At 38.6% G+C, this 21,666-nt stretch overlaps 1 protein-coding gene and 1 long non-coding RNA gene across 2 annotated transcripts in view; one reads left to right on the top strand and one right to left on the bottom strand.

Annotated features, from left to right (window-relative positions):
• LOC124881044 overlaps positions 1 to 21,666 on the bottom strand; it is a 196,073-nt gene that overhangs the window by 109,302 nt on the left and 65,105 nt on the right. The gene's annotated exons all lie outside the window — the stretch shown is intronic.
• On the top strand, positions 19,751 to 21,568 carry LOC124880877. The gene is made up of 3 exons (XR_007041482.1): positions 19,751 to 19,781; positions 21,151 to 21,206; positions 21,454 to 21,568. It is a non-coding gene; the product is annotated as an uncharacterized LOC124880877 (long non-coding RNA).

Below are 21,666 nucleotides of genomic sequence, written 5' to 3'. Positions count from 1 at the left end.
TGGGTTCTAAACTAAAAGTTTCACACAGATAAAAACTGGTGGACAATAAATAAATCAGACATACCCAGATGTTCTGTAACCCAAACTTCATCCATCTTCTGAGTCCAGAAGTCTTTGAATGAACCACGATGACAGGATGGCGGTTGTTGATTTTTAAATCTGAGGTTAGCCCCGCCCTCCTGTAGCTCCTCCCTCCTGTAGCTCCACCCTCCTGTAGCTCCTCCCTCCTGTAGCTGCTGTCCTATCAGCGAGGACTTCTTCATCCTGTTCAAATACAGGTGAGCTCTGATTGTTTATAGTGTGAACTTCAGCCTTTATAACAGTTTAACAAACGCCTGAAAGTCTGTTTTATTTTATTGTTTCTCAGGTTTTAATCTTCCACTGTTTAGGATGTGGAGGAACTCTATGAAAACCTTAACAGGTGATAATGATGGTGTTGTTAATACAAACTGGAACCTGTTACAATGGTAAACATTGAATTATAGTATTTAGAGATGAGTTTATTGAATCTAGAACAACCACTTGACTTCTAGGTTCTAGCATACCTCTTAGAACCTGTTTCAGAACCAGAAACATGATGCAAACTGGTTTATATAGCAGTTATTGAGACAATCTGCTGAAGAACATGACACAACCATTCTTAGAGAGGGATTCTTCTCCTGGAGTGAGAATAATAGCCTGGTGGAAAAACCCGGGAATGTAGATTAACTTGGTGTAAAATATTGATCAAAACATCGTGATATACTATATTATATATATATATATATATATAATATATATAATATATATAATATATATATATATATATATGTACAGGGGTTGGACCAATGAAACTGAAACACACTGTCATTTTAGTGTGGGAGGTTCATGGCTAAATTGGACCAGCCTGGTAGCCAGTGCACACAACATTATGGGTGACATACCAGATTCAAAAAATGACAAATTGTTTGTGCACGTCTTGCTGGCGCATCTGTGACCAAGACAGCAAGTCTTTGTGATGTATCAAGAGCCACGGTATCCAGGGTAATGTCAGCATCACCACCAAGAAGGAGGAACCACATCCAACAGAATAAATGTGCACCTCAACTCTCCTGTTTCCACCAAACTGTCCGTCGGGAGCTCCACAGGGTCAATATACACGGCCGGGCTGCTATAGCCAAACCTTTGGTCACTCATGCCAATGCCAAACGTCGGTTTTCAATGGTGCAAGGAGCGCAAATCTTGGGCTGTAGACAATGTGAAACATGTATTGTTCTCTGATGAGTCCACCTTTACTGTTTTCCCCACATCCGGGAGAGTTACGGTGTGGGAGAAGCCCCAAAGAAGCGTACCACCCCGACTGTTGCATGCCAGAGTGAAGCATGGGGGTGGATCAGTGATGGTTTGGGCTGCCATATCATGGCATTCCCTTGGCCCAATACTTGTGCTAGAGGACGCGTCACTGCCAGGACTACTGACCCATTCTTGAGGCCATGTGCATCCATGGTTCAAACATTGTATCCTGAAGGCGGTGCCGCGTGTATCAGGATGACAATGCACCAATACACACAGCACGAGACTGGTGAAAGATTGGTTTTGTTGAACATGAAAGTGAAGTTGAACATCTCCCATGGCCTGCACAGTCACCAGATCTAAATATTTGAGCCCTTGGGGTGTTTTGGAGGAGCGGAGTCAGCGAAACATTTTCCTCCACCAGTATCACGTAGTGACTGGCCACTTCCTGCAAGAAGAATGGCCTTAAAATCCCTCTGACCACTGTGCAGGACTTGTATATGTCATTCCCAAGATGAATTGACATTGTATTGCGCCACAAAAGGAGGCCCTTACACCATACTAATAAATTGTTGTGGTCTAAAACCAGGTGTTTTCGTTTCATTGTCCAACCCCTGTAGGTCTGTCAGTTATGAAGTCATCTCGATCAAACGAAGGTTTCTTAAGTTAAAGTTTAATTACAGCTATCTAAAAGCTGTGGTACGTATCCATTACCTAAAGATAGGTTAATCATTACCTAATCATGGGGTGGTAATCAGAGGGAACACTTCCTAAAATAATGTTTGTTGGGATTGGAGTCTAACATACAAGTTGAAGTTTAGATGAAGCTAATATTTCTGATAACGCAGGAAGCTTCACAGGATCAAAACTGTCCAAACACAAATCATGTTCTATATTTATTTCCAATGTTGTCTCACTTGCTGAGGATGAAGTATCATCTTCGGGAGTAAGTCAAAGATTTTATTTTAATAGAATCAATGTTATTTAAGAAGAATGGCTGCTAAGAGCTAAGGGAATGGATGACTCAACAGAGCTATGCCTCTGTGTAAGTTTTAGCAACTTGCTACTAAGAGAAAATCTAGGATTATTCTTGTTGTCCTTCTATTAATGATGAGAAATAAGCTGTTCTAGCTTGGCGAAGTGTCTTTTATACAACAGTAGGCTATTTTTCCAGATTAAGTAGGAATCCTCTAGGTGTGTAGAGCGCCATTTTCTCTCCAATTTTCTAACATGTGCTTTAATGTACGCCGCTCTGAATTAAACCAAGGAGCTAGTCTCCTATTAATGATTACCTTCTTTTTTCTAAGGGGGCTGCATTGTCTAATGCATCACACAATGATGAAGTAAACACTATGAAAAGGAGAATCAAGTTTGTGAAGGGGAAGAACACAATCATTGCCTCTCCACTGTGTTTTTTGTCGTGATAATTGAGGAAATTAAAAGTAGAACAGATTCTTTAAGGTTTTACAGCATTGTCTGATAATGATCTACTATAATGAAATTTTCTTTCATGTGTGGAGTACTCAGTTAAATTCAACTCAAAGGTTATGAAGAAATGGTCAAGGACAGGACAGGGTTATGAGAGATATTGTTTATGTCTTTACACTCAATGCCATATGTCCAGCACAAGGTCCAGAGAATGAAGACAAAGGTGGGTAGTTTGTTATGTTTTGAGCAAAGCCAATTGAGTCTAAGATAGCATTAAACGCTATATTTTTAGGGGTTGATCACTTTCAGCGTCAGATGAATGTTTATAATCGCCCCACCTATAATAACTTATCTGTATTAACAACTAAATCAGATAAAAGGTCTGAGAACTGATCTAAAAATTGTAGTCAAGGGCGACAGTTACTACATCACAACGTGACAGAGGTAGGTTTAGATGAAAGAAAACTAAGGAATTAAATATTCAAAAAGAGTTGTAGCTATTGATTGGTCTGTGGTACTTCGATCAATGTACATGCGGACCTGAAAGATGGGTTGCTACTCTTCCTTCCGCACCCAGTATTTTGAGGACTGTGAATATTTAAATAATTAGTAGGAGTTGACTGTAACATTACTCTCTCTTTGCTGCAGCCAGGTTTCTGTGGAGCGCAGCAATAAATCAATCTGATTGTCAGAAATCAGGTCCTCTAACTTAGCAATGTCTTTAAGAGATGTTCAGTAGGCCACATTTAATTGTTTTATTTTTCCTTTCAGTCTGATTGTGTTATTTTATGAGATTTTCATGATTTCCTCCTTTTAGATTATTTTTTAATCTATTCAATTTCGGCCTGGTGGGCGAGACACTGTCTTAGATAGGTTAATGCTGGGTTAGCAGTACAAAAGCTACAGAGAGGAGTATTAAACTACGACCCTGCTTCCTGGTCTGATACCTTGGGTTTGCAGAGTTTTTTGGAGAAATAATTAAATTCGGCCATATTCCTTAGAAAGAAGAGCACTCCATCCCAAGGGGGATGGATGCCGTCTGTTCTCCTGATCAGATCAGGTTTTCCCAAAATGTTTGCAGTTATCAATAATATAGTAATATGGTCACCAACATCGCTGATAAGAAACACTGTTCAGCTTCACATCATGAAATAAAGTTACTACTATAAGAACCAGAAATCTAAACCTGCAGCTTGATTTTCTCTGCAGGAACTCTGCGGCGGCTGTAATTGTTTTGGTTACTCATCTAACTACTATGAACACACTCCTAAACATTGTGGAAGATGTTCACTGAATAGTTACAGTTTGTTTTTTTTCAACACAATTGGACCTTACAGATTAAGAATATGATTTCATCAAAATTCTAGTGTACATGTAAAAGGAGACAAATACTGTTGACAATATAGTGTATCTCAAGGCTCTTGTGCATAATGTTGCCATACCTTTTTCCTTCCACTCAACTTTCCATTCAAGTGCTTGGATGCAGCACCCTGTGAACTTTCCCTTATAGCTGATCTTTCATGTGGAGGGTCACAGTGACTGTAAGCTGGACAGCTGTCAAGCAAGCCGTTTTCCTTCCATGATTGTATAGGATATAACATAACAATTTTGTCTCGCTAAGCCATTTCATGTAGTCTTATGTGATGTTGTATTTTTCTGAGAAACTGAACTTCAGTTTTCATTAGCTGAAAGCAATACTATAAAGAAAACAGAAATATATCACTCCACGTGTTAATCCCTAAATTATTCATAGCCCTTGTAGATGAGAGAGTAAAAGAAATATTTACTTAGCCAACATGTTGCAGCTGACTGGAATAATATTAATGTTTTGGCAACTCACCCCGCCTCCCGCCCATAGACTGCTGGAGACAGCCACCAGCTCCCCCGCGACTCGCCCTACTATGAATAAGCGGTAGAAATGACTGACTGAGGCCTGGATGGTTTGGCAACTCAGGAAATAAAGTGATTAGTTTATTATATAAATGACCAAATGATCCCCTCAGGTAATTAATTTATTTGATTCTGTGTAGATATTTCTTTTTTTTTCTCTAATTTGGAGCCCTTAATCAGATGGAAGTGAAAAGAAATTTCAAAATCTTTTCTTATGATTATAAAATCTGTTCAGAGAAAACGTAACTCTTTTACGATCTCGCCCAAACTACGGGGCAAAACTCCATAAATCTAAGATAAAATCTGGAGATTAGCTGCAGAGGAAAACATTTACTGTCTGATAAGACACATAAGATCTGAAAAAGAGGGAAACTGGATTACAGAAACATCTTGATGCAGTTTAAGGAAAAGAACAGAAATAGTTAACTGCTTAAAAAACGTAGCTTATTTAAATGTTGTTCCTGGAACAACTGACCAAAACTGACCTGTAGTTACACTACAGGTCAGTTTTGGTCCCTCTTGATTGATGGTGCCCTTTTGAGGACAAAAAGTGTTTTACTACTTTGAGGTCTACAACTGAGACATTGGTGATATTTCACATCTTAAGCTCATGGTATAATCCTTATTAATCAAAGCCATATTTATCGAGTTAAATATTCATAATTAACTGGATTGCTGTGTTTTTATGACACCTATTCTATGCTACAGTTTAAAATGTGACTGACCACTAATGAAGAACAAGGCTTTTTAGTGATTGAGTTCCTAATTATTCTTTAGGTATTTATAAAAATCCTTATTTTTGTACTATTCTATAAAATTTATAAATAATCCTTAAATACACAGAAAATGACAGAATGTAAACAATGAGGATGATTAAAAACATTAACTAAATTTTGCGTTAAAATGACTACTTTTACAGTACATAAAGCACCAAAGTCCAGGTTGGAGCGCAACTTAAGGAGAGCAATTTATAAATGTTAAATGCCAGAAGTGAAAGTAGTTTCTAAGTGTTTTATGTGACTTGCTGACAGGCCAAAACATTAAATATTAGCTTTAATTGCAAACATAAATATAATTCACATTTGTTAACTCTGTTTTTTTAATGAAGATAAATCCATACATCATGAACCACCAATCCTGAATCTCGACGTATTTGACTTTAACATTTATGTTTCTGACTTAAAAAGCCAAGTTATACATTTAAGACGGTCCTAAAGTCCAACAAATTCTGAGCAAACATTTACAACAGACGTGTTCTGACTGTCTGTAATTTAAGCAACAAAACAGTCTTGAAGAATTGAAGAATGCATTTACTTAGAGAACAGGTCAAGTTTTTAAGAATTAATTAATCATTCAAAATTAAAATAGTTCAGCCCAGCAACAAAAGAAGAAGCGATTTAATTAAAAAAATTCAGACTTTCAATATTAAAAATGTTTTGTTTTTCTTATCCCACCAAAACAACGTTTAATCTGTCTCCTTTATTTGGAGACAGTTTCTGATGTGTTGTTCTGGTGACTTTTCACCACTAGAGGGCGCAGCAGCGCTACTCGCTACTGTCTCCATTTAATGAAGGTGAGATGGAGCTCAGGTGAGATGAGAAGGTAACCAGTTTGAGACCGTGGATCAACGAATACTGTGCAAATGTTTTAGGCGTGAAAAATGCTGTAAATAAAGAGTGCTTTCAAAACTGGAAGTTTTAATAATTTATTTTCATCAATCAACAAAATGCAGTGAATGAACAAAAGAAGAATCTAAATCAAATCAATATTGATCATGATGAGAGGAGTCATACTTCATATTTCACATCATTTTAGGAAACATTTGAACACTTTTTGTTCAAAATCTCCCTGAGTCTGGTGTGTTTTAGTAGATTTGAATGAATAAATCATTAGTTTAGTAAAATGCTCGTATTATCAGAGTTTTGTTGTAGAAAAATTAGTTTTTACCAAGACAGAGACCGATGATTGTCACTCAGAATCAGCTTTATTTTAATCTTGCAAGAGAGAAGGATTTTTACAGCATTGGAGATGCGCTTAGTAGTGCTGCCAAATCGTTCTCGCTAGAGAAAGGAAAGGTTCTCCTATAAGCTACAACAGTTTTCAAGGTAACTCTCATGAGACCCAGAGAGACGAGGTCCCAGAAATAATCTTAACAGTGTGGCATACATATTATCTCACACAGGTGTAAGAAGGCTGAGAAACCATAACTCTAAGACTATATAAGAGAAGAATGGAACAACACTGAGGGGTTCTAATACTTTTGTCAGTTCCTGTAGCAGTATCAAGGAGCAAATCAAGCAAGGCACTAAAAATTTCCATAACAATCCACCCTCTTCAATTATAATGAAACTAGTTTTATATGTTATCGAACACTTTAGAAAACAATAAAAGAAATGTTACTGAATGACAATGAAGGAAAGTAGAAGAAAATGTAATTATAAAAGTGAATTGATTAATAATAAAAATCAACAATAAAATTGTAATAAAAAATGAATAAAAAGATGTTTAATAATAATAAAAACAAATAAAAATGTATGAATTGGTAGGAAGAAATATATTATAAAACTGATTACTAAAAATCACAAATTAAAACTTCCAAAACTACCATAACTGTCAACCTCTGTGTGGGCAGAAATGTTCTGTTAGATGGAAAATGTTGTGTATAAAACACTATCAACTAACTTTGTAGGGGGAAATTAATATAATCAACAACATTTTAAGGAACGAATAAGAACCACTCACAAAAATCAATTAAAATAAAATAAAAAGATAATAATAATAAAATGAAATAATGATTCACCAATCATCAACCGTGTGTGTTCGACACACATCTACATCATTACAATCAAGGAAGATTATGTGAACAGATGGAAATTGAACATTGATAAAACATATAAAAAAACATCATGAGAGTCACTTTCAGACTCATCAGAGCAATCCAAGAGTTCCCCTTCACCTGTGAGGAGGGGAATCTGATATGACCTGCAATAATAAAACCCTTCCCTTTACCAAAGGTAGCAGTAAACCAATCAGACAAAGAATCAGCACCAGAGTCAGGGTACCAGGGAGCCAGGGTGCAGAATCCATCCAGAGCTCTGGTTAATGAACCATCAGGACCTGTTATTGGAATAAACGTAAAACATAAAGGACCAAACATGGCACAAACACCTCCCTTTTCAGCCAACGACATGTCTAAAGCCATTCTGGTTTGCCAAGACATAATAGAACTGGAGGATAATTGGTCCGTTACGCCGACCATTACATCTCTTGTGATGTTTGCTAAGCGCTGCATATTGTAATGGACATAATTAATGCGATCAACGTTTTGTTTGGAGTAATCCAAAGAAATATTGATTCCAACCCATTGACTACAGGATTGGGTAACTTATACTCATCTGGAACACCACGTGGGTAAGAGCAGGAGTAGTGAAAAGTTGTGGTGGCTGATGAACAGGCAATACACTCTGTCATGTTAGTGCTTTTAGCAGTAAATGTTATCCATTCTAACCAGTGTTTTTGTCAGAAATTCAGGTTTCAACCTGCAATACTACTTCAGGTGATGAGACATTTAAGTAAGTGACCAATGCTTGAGGAGGTGTAGTTGGGCTAGGAGAAGTGCTAACACCAGTACTATCTAGAACTTCATCAGGAGGTTAGGTTGATCCACAAACTGAATTCGAAACACTCCCAGTGGGTCTCTTCCAGATATATTAGCTGCAGGTTATTATATCTAGTGGTGTCAGCTCGTTGGGTGGACTTGTCTCTAATCAAACTGATGTGTTGCCGCAGGCCCTGTGGAATATAGTTAGAGTTTCGGGTTGACAGAACCTTTTGGATTTGAATTCCAGTACACATAAGTCCAGTCCGGACACCATTTTCCAATTGCTAGCCTCCCAGGTGTTGCGGACATAAAGTACACATCTGCATTCTGTACCCAAGTGTCATGACCTCTGCGGGTAACCACATCACAGAGGTCAATCCTTGCTGCCACTGTGGTATTCTTAGGGTTACCTTTACGGTTACCTGTCTCAGTTGTTCTGATGTGGAGACAGCTCTGTCAGACCTGATAAGCTTTGATAAAAAAAACCTCTTCTGCAGAGGGTCTCCGTACAGTCTTACACAGTACTTCCTGTGGGGTACAGCTTTGGCCACAAGCGTTAACTGAAGCTTGAATGAAAGGTGCAAATTCATTGTGTTAGGTATTAATTAGTCAACTCAGAGGAAAGAAGTATGACAAAGGGTCTCTGTTCTTCTTGCGCAAGAGGTAGCTAACACTCTGCAGTGCAAATCTACAAAGTGTTGGCACCCCTTTCTCTTTATTTATACATGCTGGTTCACACACAGTTCAACAAACATTCAGGGTGTGTGTGTGTGTGTGTGTGTGTGTGTGAGTGTGGTGTATGTGTGTGTGTGTGTGTGGGGTGAGAAGAGTTAGGGTGCATGTGCAGAGAGGGAGTGGAGACTGGTACAGGTAGTCACCAGATGTTGCTGATCAGAATCAGAATCAGAATCAGAAAAGCTTTATTGCCAAGTACGTTTTTGGACATACAAGGAATTTGTTTTGGCGTAGTCGGTGCAATACAATACAAATTAAACAGTACAAACATATCTACAATATAATATAAATATAAGTGCACAGTTTTAAGTGAGTGAGAGTAAATAGAATCATAACTCACTTCTACCCCGTCCCCCATTCTAAGGCATGAAAGAAGAAAGAGCACTTTGTACAGACATATGAGAGATAAACAATACAAAAGTTTTCAAACCCTAACAGTCTCAGATCCTGAAGGATTAAAGATTCATAGTTTTGTGTCTCTATCAGCCTCTTTCGTCTCCTCTTTCTGACCACATGAACAAGAACACAGATAACAACTAAAACCACAGCTACTATCACTGCAGGGTAGAAGGTGCTAACTCCACCCTCTGGTTCAGGTCTCACAGTCGGTCTCTCAGTTTGGAGCTCAGCAGGAGCTTCTGAAAGAAGTTAAGAAAAAGGTTTTAATGAATCTCATCCACAAATAACTCATTTTCTGGTTTGTTCAGCATATTAAAACATACAATAATATATGTGGAAACATAACTTTTTATAAAGTCAGATTAATTGACTTCATAAAATAGTTTAACAGAATGTTTCAGTTTGATTTTGTTAAATTATTGATGCTTTTTATTGATGCAGTTTTATCGTAATGACGTCTGTGTTTCTTAAACCCTAAATTATCTTGCAAGAAGGTAAAAGTACCTTTTGGAAAGTTACCCAATACTTTAATAAATGCTGGTGACATAACAATAAAAAATAAACTGTAGACCAACAAGATGTTTCTCCAGACCATGACTGTCCTGCCTCCACGTTTCAGATGAACTGAAATTACTATTTTTTTGTGTTTCTGCCAAAACTTCTTCAAGAATAAATCAGAACAGTTCACTGGAGTAGAAGACAGTCAGGAGTGACTTTGCTATGATGTAAAACATTTTGAGGATTTTCTCCACAAAGTTTTGGTAGTGGAAGCTTTTCTGTGGTGTCCATCTGCATTAATGTATCTAAATGTTGTTCAAACTGTGTTGGAACAATGTTGGTCCTAAGATCAGTTTCTTCTTGTTCTTGATATTTGAATAAACAGAAGTTCTTCTCAGAATGTCAATATTTCTGTAGTTTAGTGTCTAACTTCACAGTGTTTTGTGCTCCTGTTGGTAAATCAGAAAGATAAATATATTTATACTCTCTTCACTGTGCAGGTAAACTATGTAGTATTTCTCCAAGAACAGGATGTCTACAGCCCGTTCATTGTAAACGGGATAAACCTTTTTAAAAAACGAATTATTGTAACTTTAGTAAACTTACCCGGACGTTTCGTTGAGGCTGGCAGAACCCCGTCCCTATTCTGTGTTCACTTACATTTGTACAAACCAGAGTTTCAGTCCTCGTCTGGACACATGGAGTCTGATTGTCCTTCTCTGAGAGCATCTTTGTCACTCTGGACTCATCCTGAAAACTTTTTATCCAGTACAAAGAAGCTTTAACACCCATGAATAATTTAAAGGAGACTGATTGCCCTCCGATCTTTACTTCCAGAAGATGTAGACAGAGGAAGAGGAGGAGTTAGATTGGTGGTGAAGGTCCACTCCAGTGTGATGTTGTGGTTCTCCTTTGCCTGAAAGCAGCTCTGTGTCGCGTTCACTTGTACTGGCTCTAACCATGGAGGTAAAAGTTGCAGACAATCAGAAACACTGAACAAGAAGTAATAATAACAAAGTAATACAGAGAATGTGTCTCTATTTATCTGCTACACCCTGCCTTCAGGAAACCTCAATATTCATTTTCCAAAGGTCTACATTCAAAGAGCTCTTTCTCAGAGCTTAGGTGAGATAACATTAGGCAGATAACACTGTGCAGAGTCAGCTCCTTTGAAAACGGTCTTTTGAAGGTCACACCGTAATCTACATATAAGGACATACTAAGTTCAGCTAGTAAACAAAGTAATGGAACTTTAATGCTATATAATCCGAAAGTTTAAATGAATAAAAGATCTTAACATCATAACAATCACATTTTTCCAACAAAATAAGGTATTCTAAGGTAAAAATCAGCCAATTTCACAAAACATTCTTTTTAAATATTTTGTACTGTGCACAGGGCTAGAGGGAACAAATACCAACAAGCATCAATATGTTTCAGGTGCAGATGGTGCATGTCTGATTCCATATGTTAATGTGTTAATTCTATTTAAAAGTAAATAATAAATGACTTATTGTGGGAACAAATCTACGTGTTTCAAAGATTGGAAGGGGATTCTGACCCTCCCACCCCATACCCCTGGGTTTTGCAGCACAAACTCACCAATAACGGTGAGTTCACATATTCTAAAGTTGTAGCCACCATCAGTCTTCACATCACACCAATACAGACCAGAGTATTCAGTCCTCAGTCTGGAAACATGGAGTCTGATTTGTCCTTCGTTCGTCTTTGTCCTCTGAGACTCGTCCCTGAAACTGTTGATCCTGAGACTCTGACACCTGCAACCACCATTCATGGACCTGATACAAAAGTGCTGAGGTCTTCTTGCTGGCAAGCAGACAAACTCTTTCAAGTGGATCCAACAGTGTCATACAATCCCGTGACATGGCAAAGTTAAGTAACAATGAATTGCCTTTGTGTATCCAACATTCATTCACACAAGGACATAATTAAGGTACAAGCGTGGCTTGACTTTCTTTCTGAGGTGAACAGAAGCAAACTGTGTCCAGAGAGTCCCAGCAGAGTCTCTACAACGCTGAGTGGAGCAGTTTTCCTGGTCTGAAGGAAGGACAACAGGACTGCAACTCAGGCACGCCGCTCTGCGTGCAGTTCGGCCCGGCCGTCTAAGAGCCACCCTTCCCACTGCTACGGAGGTTAGCTGCAAGTTAAACCCTTTGTTCTCTCACACATGGATGTTATCCTCAACGCCCACCAAAACCTCTCCTCAGCACGGTTCACGTTAGAGATGGTGTTAGTGCAGAGAAGTTTAGTTTAGAATGAAAATATCAAAACAATATTTGTTTTCTGATCGATCAACATTTCACATTAAGCCTCCTTGATATTAATTGTATTGAAATGATCCAAATATTAATTTCATATGTTCAAAACAAATAACATGTAGATTTGAAAAAAGGATTTAAAAGTATTTAGTTAAAATGTTTAGTGTTTGTTTGACTCAGGACCTACAAAACTGATAAAGTGAAGAAATGACTTTAAACATATGAGTTAGTAACATGAGGGTTATGCCTGATGGTGTTTAAGTAAACACGACTGTTTCCTTGTTCTTGGTCTCAGTCACGTGTGACTCTGATGCCAACAGCTGAAAAAATCCTCTGATCTACAGGAACCTCCTGATTCAGAAAGAGATGAAGCCGCGGTCAGTTTGTGTTCATCTCTACAATAACAAATATTACCTTCTAATCACTGTGAAGAGGAACAACTTGCTGCTCGCCCACCAAACTATTGAGTATCTGAAACTAATGTGTCACTTTTATAGTCTGGGTCATTATTGTTCAGTTATTAATTACCATTTGCTCTTATTGTTTACAAACAATCACTGATGCAACAGCTGAACAACCTCTAGTGTAAAGAGCTTTGAGTGGCTAGTATGACTGGAAAAGAGCTACATAATGTACTTTTTACCACATCCTCATAAATCAATAGTCTATGCTTGTTCACTATTTTCATTTTCAAATAGATTTAAAATAATAAATTGGATTTGCTTTCATTTTACTGGAAAATCCCCACCTGGTTGTTTTCAGAAGTTTTTTTTTTACTTTTTCTGAAGTGAATTTCTACAGACAGGATCATTTGACACAAACTAAAAACAGTTTCTAACATCTTAATAAAAATGACTTCTATATGTTCTGAAAATAAAATTATAAACAATCAATGAATAAGAGCTGAGCTTACAAAGAAATCAGCTTTTAGTTTTCTTTAACTCTCAGTAGAATCTGTCACTTGTTTTTATTGACACACAAATGTAAAATCTAATGTCTCTCTAATTTATCTAAGAACTGCAGTCTCACCTGTTTGTCCACTTGATGCACGTGAAGACGAGCTCTTGGGTCCTGGATGAAGCTGACTGAGAAATAGAAACAACCAACAGGTCTGACGGTTGCTGGAAACACTGCAGGTGGAGTATTCAAAACATCCGACCACAACAGTTCACTGATTCTCTTCCAACCTGAGAGGAGAAAGTAGTTCATTCCTGTAAATATGACTCGTTCTGGGTTTGTTGCTACTTTACGGCAGCTGCAGTGTGTGAAGATGCTGCTGCCCCATCTGACGTCACTTCTCTGGTTTTAACACAGATCCTTTATTTGTTGCTGCATTTTCTGTGAGGCAGTTTTCATGATATTCCACCAAAACCTTCCTAGTCTGAGATGCAGCTCCTCTGTTGGCGTGGAAACAAAGATTCACATCTTCACAGCTTCAGTAATATTGGACCCACAGAACCAATGATGACAGCATCTCCTGTTTTCTTCAGTCTGTTGGAAATAAACCAAATCTTAAACTAAAGACTTTTAGAAAAGGTTTAGATATGGGAACTAATGATACTGTACCGGCCTCACTAATCAGAACATCCAGAAACTGTGACCCAGTTCTACTGGACTTTCTACTAATGATGGTGGATAGACCTCAGAACTATATCTTAACTTAACCTTTTTTAATAATAAATAATTTTATTCTCTTTAAAATTTCTCCTAAAATACTGAAATGTTCCTGTTTGTCCTGCAGAAACAACGTTTGAGTTCTGGATCCTCTGACATAAATAAATGAACTTATTCCTCCTCCTTCTTCACCTGACCTCCACTTTTAAGGGTGAGTTTCTATATTTAGACCAAGTCAGGATTTGCTGCAGTGAAGAAGGAGTTTTTGTTGGTCACTCATTTAGTGACCAGAACACTGTGAAAGATATATTTCAGCTCATGAACTCTGTTCATAGTTAGGTCTAATTTAAAATAATCTTCTAAGGATTAGCTGTCGACTGAATCAGCCTCATTAATCTCAACTAGATTAAAACAGAGTCAGAGTTCATCTTTACAGCTTTGAAACAGAACATCACATCTTCTTGTAGTAATAAAGTTAAAATGATTGATGTCTCTCTGTTCTCTGCAGGAACATTAACTGATGAAACACCTCCACCTGTTCATGAAATGGAAGAAGAAGACAACTTCACCCTCAGATGGGACAGCCTGACCCAAACCAACATGTCTGTCACCAACATGATCGGTTTTCTCCTCCTGAGTCCTCCTAAAGTTCTGTATGAAATGCTAAATGGAGCTGAGGTCCCAGAGTCTCAGGACGGGCGGTTTCAGGACGAGTTCATTGTGACAGGGACGCTCTGAGAGAAGGACGACTGAGACTCCACATGTCCAGACTCAGGACTGAAGACTCTGGAAGTTACCGCTGTGATCTGGTTGCTGGGTATAACCAGATGTTGAGGAGATGGGAGTGAAGGCTTCAGGTAATCCTGCAGATTTCTCTCTTTGTATCCAGATCATTAAATCTGATATCTGTTGTTTATCATAAAACTGATTTCTTCTACAGTAAACTTTGTCCTCAACGTGACCAAAACGTCTCATGGAGACAGTTCTGTGTCTCTGACCACACCAAAGCCGGAACACATACAGACTTTAGGTGGCCCAGCTGTACCATGTCAACAACGGACGCCATACTGGTTACAACACTTCTCTCCCTGGTAGTTTGTGCAGTCCTGGTTTTCCTGGATCACTTGGAGGAAAATGCAAAGGTTTGTGTCATTTATTGTGTGTAATGGATCTATTTTGTTGTGTCGTGGTTCAGTCCGTGTTCACTTCAGTGTCTTGTGAATCCTACAGATCTGACCAAGGATTCAGATGAATTAGTGGACATACGTATAAACAAGACTGAGGAGATGTGTATTTAGTGGATCTTAAACAACTCTAAGGTTTTGCTGTATTTACCACTTGTAGTAAAGTAACTGTTGATGTTGCTGCACATATTTGTTTTGTTTTATTCTGTTCTTTCCACATTCAGCATTTAATCCATCTGTCTCTGAAATCTGAGTCCCATTCCAGCAAACATCAGGTATCTTCATGTGTTGCAACTGTGTGATCATGAAGTTTAAAGATCTGCAGCTTCATCTCTAATCCAAGAAGAACATCAGGAACAGAAAGAAGAGTCCAGCTCAGCTGACATACTTTATGATTCTTTTGTATTTCTTAACTCCAAAAGTAATTAAATGTTTATTACATTAACTCTGACTTCATCAGCATTAAAACATTGTTTTTACAGACGTGTGACACATTTTATTTGGTAAATTGTTGCAATAATTTTGCTTTAAGACATCATGAAGATTTTAAAGAAACCAACTTTATTTCCATAAGCCCCATTTATTTTATTTGTAATAATTTAGAAATTAAAATTCAGAAACATTTTGAGCATCTCTGGTGTTGAACATCCTATAATATTTCTGCTGAGCTATAGTCCAGTCAGTACATTTATTCAACAGAAGCACATCTTGGTTTTGCCGTTTGTTGATATTTACTGATCTGTTATGTGTTAGCCCCCCTTTTCCTCTTTGTGACACTGAAACCTCTCATACAATATAAGTGGAAAACCTAATACTCTAAACCTGTATTGATGACCACATTCCTTCAGTGATTAAACACATTAAATGTAGAGAGGTGCTTTATCTGCTTGTGTTGCTAACGGCGGTTAGCATCACAGCTGTTAGGAATTACAATGTTTTCCAACTTGTAACCAGAAGCCCTGAACTAGGTTCCCACTAGGTCCCACTCCAATTACTGAACAAACTGAATGGATCAAAGGTTCTGTAGAGATGGTTGGTGGAATGAGGGACCAGATAAATGGTACCACATGGCTTAGCGGTAGAGAAGGTGCCCCATAAACTTAGGCTATTAATCATCAATGCATCCATCTTTGATTTCATTCCCAACCTTTGACCTTTGCTGCAGGTCATTTCCTCTTCTCTCTAGCCGACTTGGCCTCTAAACTCTGTGAATAAAGTCCACTTGTGCATAAATAAGTAAAAAACAGGCAGAAACAAAACACAAGAAAACAGTAAAACTGATGGTCTGAACAGACAAATAACTTGAAGAACCAAACATAATCAATAAATATGATGAACTCAAAACCGAGACCATATAGTTATAACATCAGGAAACCTTCGACATTTCAATCTCTATTTAACCTCATTGTTCATCAACCTGTGCAACACTTTAATCTATAAAACAGATTCAAGGAAGAAAGGAGTGTTTAGATGGAAATAAATATTTCCCTTTCTGAAACGTAAATCCAATTTAATGATCATAGCAGAACCGACATTAACTGTGTTAGTGATGCCAATGCTGAAGCCATAAAACTACTGCCTGGTGCTTGTTCACAGAACATGTTTAAAAAGTCTTTTCAACAATAACAAGAGATTCTAATTCACCAGTTTAGAGATTAAAACAGCAAACTCAGGGTAAAGATGCATGATGTTGAAGCCGTCTCTGCTTCCCCGGGTCCGTTGATTTGGTTACAGGTTTCAAAGTGTCAAATAAACACAAGTACAATCTACTTATGTTCACCTCTGCAGAGTGAGAGATGGAGTGCCAAGCAGCTGCAAACCCAACTCTAATCAACTCTTGCTTTCAGCTCGTTTTATTCAGTCTCAAGGGTGTGTTCAACATATACATATATCATGTCACACATGTATAACATAACATAACAGTCCAAATAAGGAATACTTCTGATTGTAACATGCAACTCATCCTCCCCTGTCTCTGGCCTTCCCTGTCCTCTTCTAATTATGACCTTGCACTCTCTATACTTCTCACTCCCTAGGCCCCTTCTATGCTTCACTCCTTAAGGTTGACCCCCATTTCCACACATTCCAGTTACACACATAGATAGTTTATATTACACACATAGATAGTTTATATTCTACAATGATAATAAGAAACGATAATAATTATTTGATTTAGGGTTTGGAGCCTAAACTATTTTCTCCATAATTCCTCATCTTGATAAGTCAGAACAGCTTCTCTGTATTGTAGGATAAGGCAGGACTAGCAGCATCAACAGGTACATCCCCAAGTTGTCAAGTGTTTCAGGAAAGTACCTGAAGGGATTTATAAAGTCTAAACTGGGTTTTCTAGATGGGAATTTCTAACTGCTATCAGAGCAGTTAGAGCATTTTATACTATTATAAATTATAAATAAAATACATACTGTTTTAGCCCATTTCTAACGGAGAAACAAGGAATAAGGGGGGGTTAAAAGTTAAACACAGGTTGATGAGCTCACAGGTACATAATCCAAGTCCTGACATTACTTTTTGTTCATCAGCTTAAATTACTTGTTTTATAGTCTGCAATGTTTCACTTTCTTTTCCGTCAGGTATAAATCTGGTTGACAAGAACTCAGAGTGACAAACGTCTGCTGGATTCGAAGTAACAGTACAGAAAAGTAAGTTTCTACTTCTTTTAAATTAATCCATCCATACATTTATCTAATAATGGTCAGTTATTGGCTGTTCTGAACCTTGGTGTCTCTATTGTATTGTGGTGTACACATCTTAAATTGGTTTATTTTGTTCTGAGACTTTTATAAAAGGAGATAAATGTATGTTTGGATCACTGATTGCTCAGTTACCTCTAGTGCTGCCCACCAGTTACAGCTGGAGTCTTCAGGGTCTGGACTTTGTGTGAATTATCCTTTTTATAGACTGGTTGAAACTTATATGCATATTCATTTTATAGCACAAGATTATAGCATTTTCGACGTACTTGTACTCCTCGTCTTCCGCTTATTCAGGACCGAGTCGTGGGGGCAGCAGACTCAGCAGAGACACCCAGTCGTCCCTCTCCCCAGACACCTCCTCCAGCTCCTCCGGGGGGAGCCCAAGGCGTTCCCAGGCCAGCCGAGAGACATAGTCCCTCTAGCGTGTCCTAGGAAGGCATCCAGGAGGCATCCGATATAGATGCCCGAGCCACCGCAACTGGCTCCTCTCAATGTGGAGAAGCAGCAGCACAGATGTTCCTTGTTGCCTCCTAGAGATGTTGGAGCTGATGTGTTGCTGACTCTTCTCCTCTGTCTCCTCTCACAGGGAGAAGATGATCTGCAGGATCCTGCTGCTCATCATCCTCAACTCATGTCTCTGTGGTCAGTTTCCATCTTCTCTTTGTTCAGTCTAAATCCATCAATAATCAGTGAAAAGTCTGTCAGTGAAGGTAACACTTCAATCCTCCAGCTGCATTTGATCAAGCAGTTTTACTTGAAGAGAATCAAGCAGAGCTCTGACAGCACAGAGACCATCATGTGACAGAAACCTCTAGAGATGTAGTTTAAAGACTCCCATGTTCCAGTTCTCAGTGTGTCTGCTCCTCTCTTTCCCTCTCTGTCTCCTCAGCAGCAACATTTGTAGTGAATGTGACACAGAGCTGCTATCAGGCAGAGGAGAACCACAACATCACTCTGGAGTGGACCTTCACCACCAGACCTCATGGATCCTGGAGACAACTTTTTATCCTCTGTGAAGTTATAGCTCCTCCCAGAGGACTGGTTCTGTATCAGGTCCATGAAGGTGTTGAGGTGTCAGAGTCTCAGGATCAACAGTTTTCAGGACGAGTCCAGAGTGACAGGCAGAGTGACAGGCAGCTCACCTGATAAGCCAATCCACTGAGAAACTACAGCTTCTGTCCCTCGATGCTCCTGTTTTTATTTTGGGTGATTTTAATCGATATAAACTGAGGTTTTCTCTGACTCATTTTTATCAGTATGTTAACTGCCCAACCTGTTTCAACAAAGCACTTCATTAAAGGTGCATACAGAGCATCTTTGCTGCCTCCCTTCGGATCACAACGTTGTTCATCTGAAACCAACCTACAGAACTGTTTTAAAAACAGAGACTATCCAAACAAGAACTGAAGCATTGGTCCAAGGATGACATCCAGCATCTGCAGTGCAGCTTGGAGTGCACTGACTGGTATGTGTTCAATCATCCAGAAGGACAGCAGGATTCTCTCACAGATGAAATGGACCTAAACGAATTGACGTGAACTGTATTCAGTTACATAAACTTTTTTGTAGAGTCATGTACTCCTGATTCTCAGGTGAAAGTTTAACCTTAGAGAGACGCAAATGACTGATGTTACCTCCATGAAGAAGCAGATTTAACCCATGAAAATAAGCAGCTCTAGAAAATGAATGGAGGCAGATTGGTGAGTTTGTTTTAAAACAGGTCATGCTGAGAGAAAAGAGAGACCAAAAAGTTAGAACAGAAATAAAAAAGGCAAACTTATTTATAAGGACAAACTAGAACATTTTAAGAGCAGAAATTAAAAAATTGTCTGGAACGGCATGTCAGCCATGACAGCCTCTCAGAAAGTATGAAAATCCTATCAGATTAAATTTGTTTTATTAAGACAAGGAAGAATGAGACCAGCTGAGTTTGTTTAATGTTGAACTGAGAGTAAGGAAGTGAAAGATGGGTTAGATGTTTACCGCATAGCGGTACTGTACCTGAGAAAGCATGTAATACTTTAATGGATGTGATCAACCAGTCATACGAGAACAAAAAGCAAAGTCTGGCATTGAACCATCACCTTCTATCAAGTGATTGAAGTGTTTCTGTTACTGAGCTCAGAGCAGCAGGACGTCCAGGTTCAAAAGACGAGAAACTAAACAAGTAAGTTGCTGTACTTTGCTGATCTGTTTGCTTTAAGTTAATATAATTAAAAATATATTTATTTGAGTAAATTCTGTGTGAACCAGTTATGCTGACAGCAGTTTAATTAGTAAATTTAGTGTCTCCAAATTCAGCACAGGTCAATATATCAGCAATAACAACTGAAGGTTAACCTTCAATGTTTCTCTTCCTCAAATATTCTTGTATTAAAAGCTTTGTATCCTGTGAGAGTGGAAGAGTTGGATTAATTACAAAGAGGTTTTATGATGATGCAGGTGATGTTTCTGTGTACAAAGCAGAACAACTGTCTGCAAACCACAATGAAATGGAGTCGTATGTCTGCAACTGTCATGATTTGAGGGTGTTTGAGTTTTTGTTTTGAGTTTTTCTCTGATTCTGTTCTTCAAGTTTCTCCAAGTTTCTCCATGTTTTCCAGGTGGTGCTTCAGTTCTTTCTCTTGGTTAGATCGTTTCTTTGGACGTCTACTTTTTCCAGCCATGTTTAGCTTTCATTCTCTGTCTCTGCTTAAACAATCAGCTTCATCTGGTCCACCTGTTTAATGCCAATCAGTTCTCTGTGTCCAGACTCCTGCCCATAAATACTGTGCTGTTCTGTTTACTCTTTGTGGAAACATCCACTCTGTTGGGTTCATGCCAAGCCTGTCCATGTATCACGCCTGCTATTGGTACCACCTGCTTGTTTTGAGTTTTTCTTTTGGAAAATTAAACTCTTACTCACCACATCTCTGCCTGCCTGTCTGCATTCTGGAGTCACCCCGTAAACCACATCCTGACAGCAACACAAGTTTTGTTTCTTTTCCTGTAACCTCAATTTAAGGAAGTTAGAACATCTGATCTGAGCTGCAGGATAAACTGAAGAAACTCATCATAAATGTTTGGTTTCTAGTAGAAAGATCATCTCTCATTAATAATAAATCCAAGCATTGCAGATTAACCAGATGTGTTCCAGCAACAGTTTGCTGCAGATTATCTGTTCTCAGATTAAATCCAGTGAGTGTTTCTTTGATTTTAACATGTGGGATTATTTTAGAGTGGAAAGAAGAAAATCCATCAAATCATTGAGTGGTTTCTAGATTTCCTACAATGATGATGTTTTCACCTGATGAACTGACAGACTGATGTTACCTCCATGAAGAAGCAGATTTAACCAATGAAAATAAGCAGCTCTAGAAAATGAATGGAGGCAGATTGGTGAGAAGTCTTTGCAGCCTTGAAGACATCCTGAAACATCTTCTCATGGTTTTCTGATCATTTAGTTTTAATAACAACAATGATCCCTGTCCTTGTTGCCTCCTAGAGATGTTGGAGCTGATGTGTTGCTGACTCTTCTCCTCTGTCTCCTCTCACAGGGAGAAGATGATCTGCAGGATCCTGCTGCTCATCATCCTCAACTCATGTCTCTGTGGTCAGTTTCCATCTTCTCTTTGTTCAGTCTAAATCCATCAATAATCAGTGAAAAGTCTGTCAGTGAAGGTAACACTTCAATCCTCCAGCTGCATTTGATCAAGCAGTTTTACTTGAAGAGAATCAAGCAGAGCTCTGACAGCACAGAGACCATCATGTGACAGAAACCTCTAGAGATGTAGTTTAAAGACTCCCATGTTCCAGTTCTCAGTGTGTCTGCTCCTCTCTTTCCCTCTCAGTCTCCTCAGCAGCAACATTTGTAGTGAATGTGACACAGAGCTGCTATCAGGCAGAGGAGAACCACAACATCACTCTGGAGTGGACCTTCACCACCAGACCTCATGGATCCTGGAGACAACTTTTATCTTCTGTGAACTTATAGCTCCTCCCAGAGGACTGGTTCTGTATCAGGTCCATGAGGTGTTGAGGTGTCAGAGTCTCAGGATGAACAGTTTTCAGGA

This window comes from Girardinichthys multiradiatus, chromosome 14 (assembly GCF_021462225.1).
Source record: "Girardinichthys multiradiatus isolate DD_20200921_A chromosome 14, DD_fGirMul_XY1, whole genome shotgun sequence".
NCBI classification, from domain to species: domain Eukaryota; kingdom Metazoa; phylum Chordata; class Actinopteri; order Cyprinodontiformes; family Goodeidae; genus Girardinichthys; species Girardinichthys multiradiatus.
Note: the sequence above shows the minus strand (reverse complement) of the source record. Positions and strands in the feature narration are given on the sequence as shown.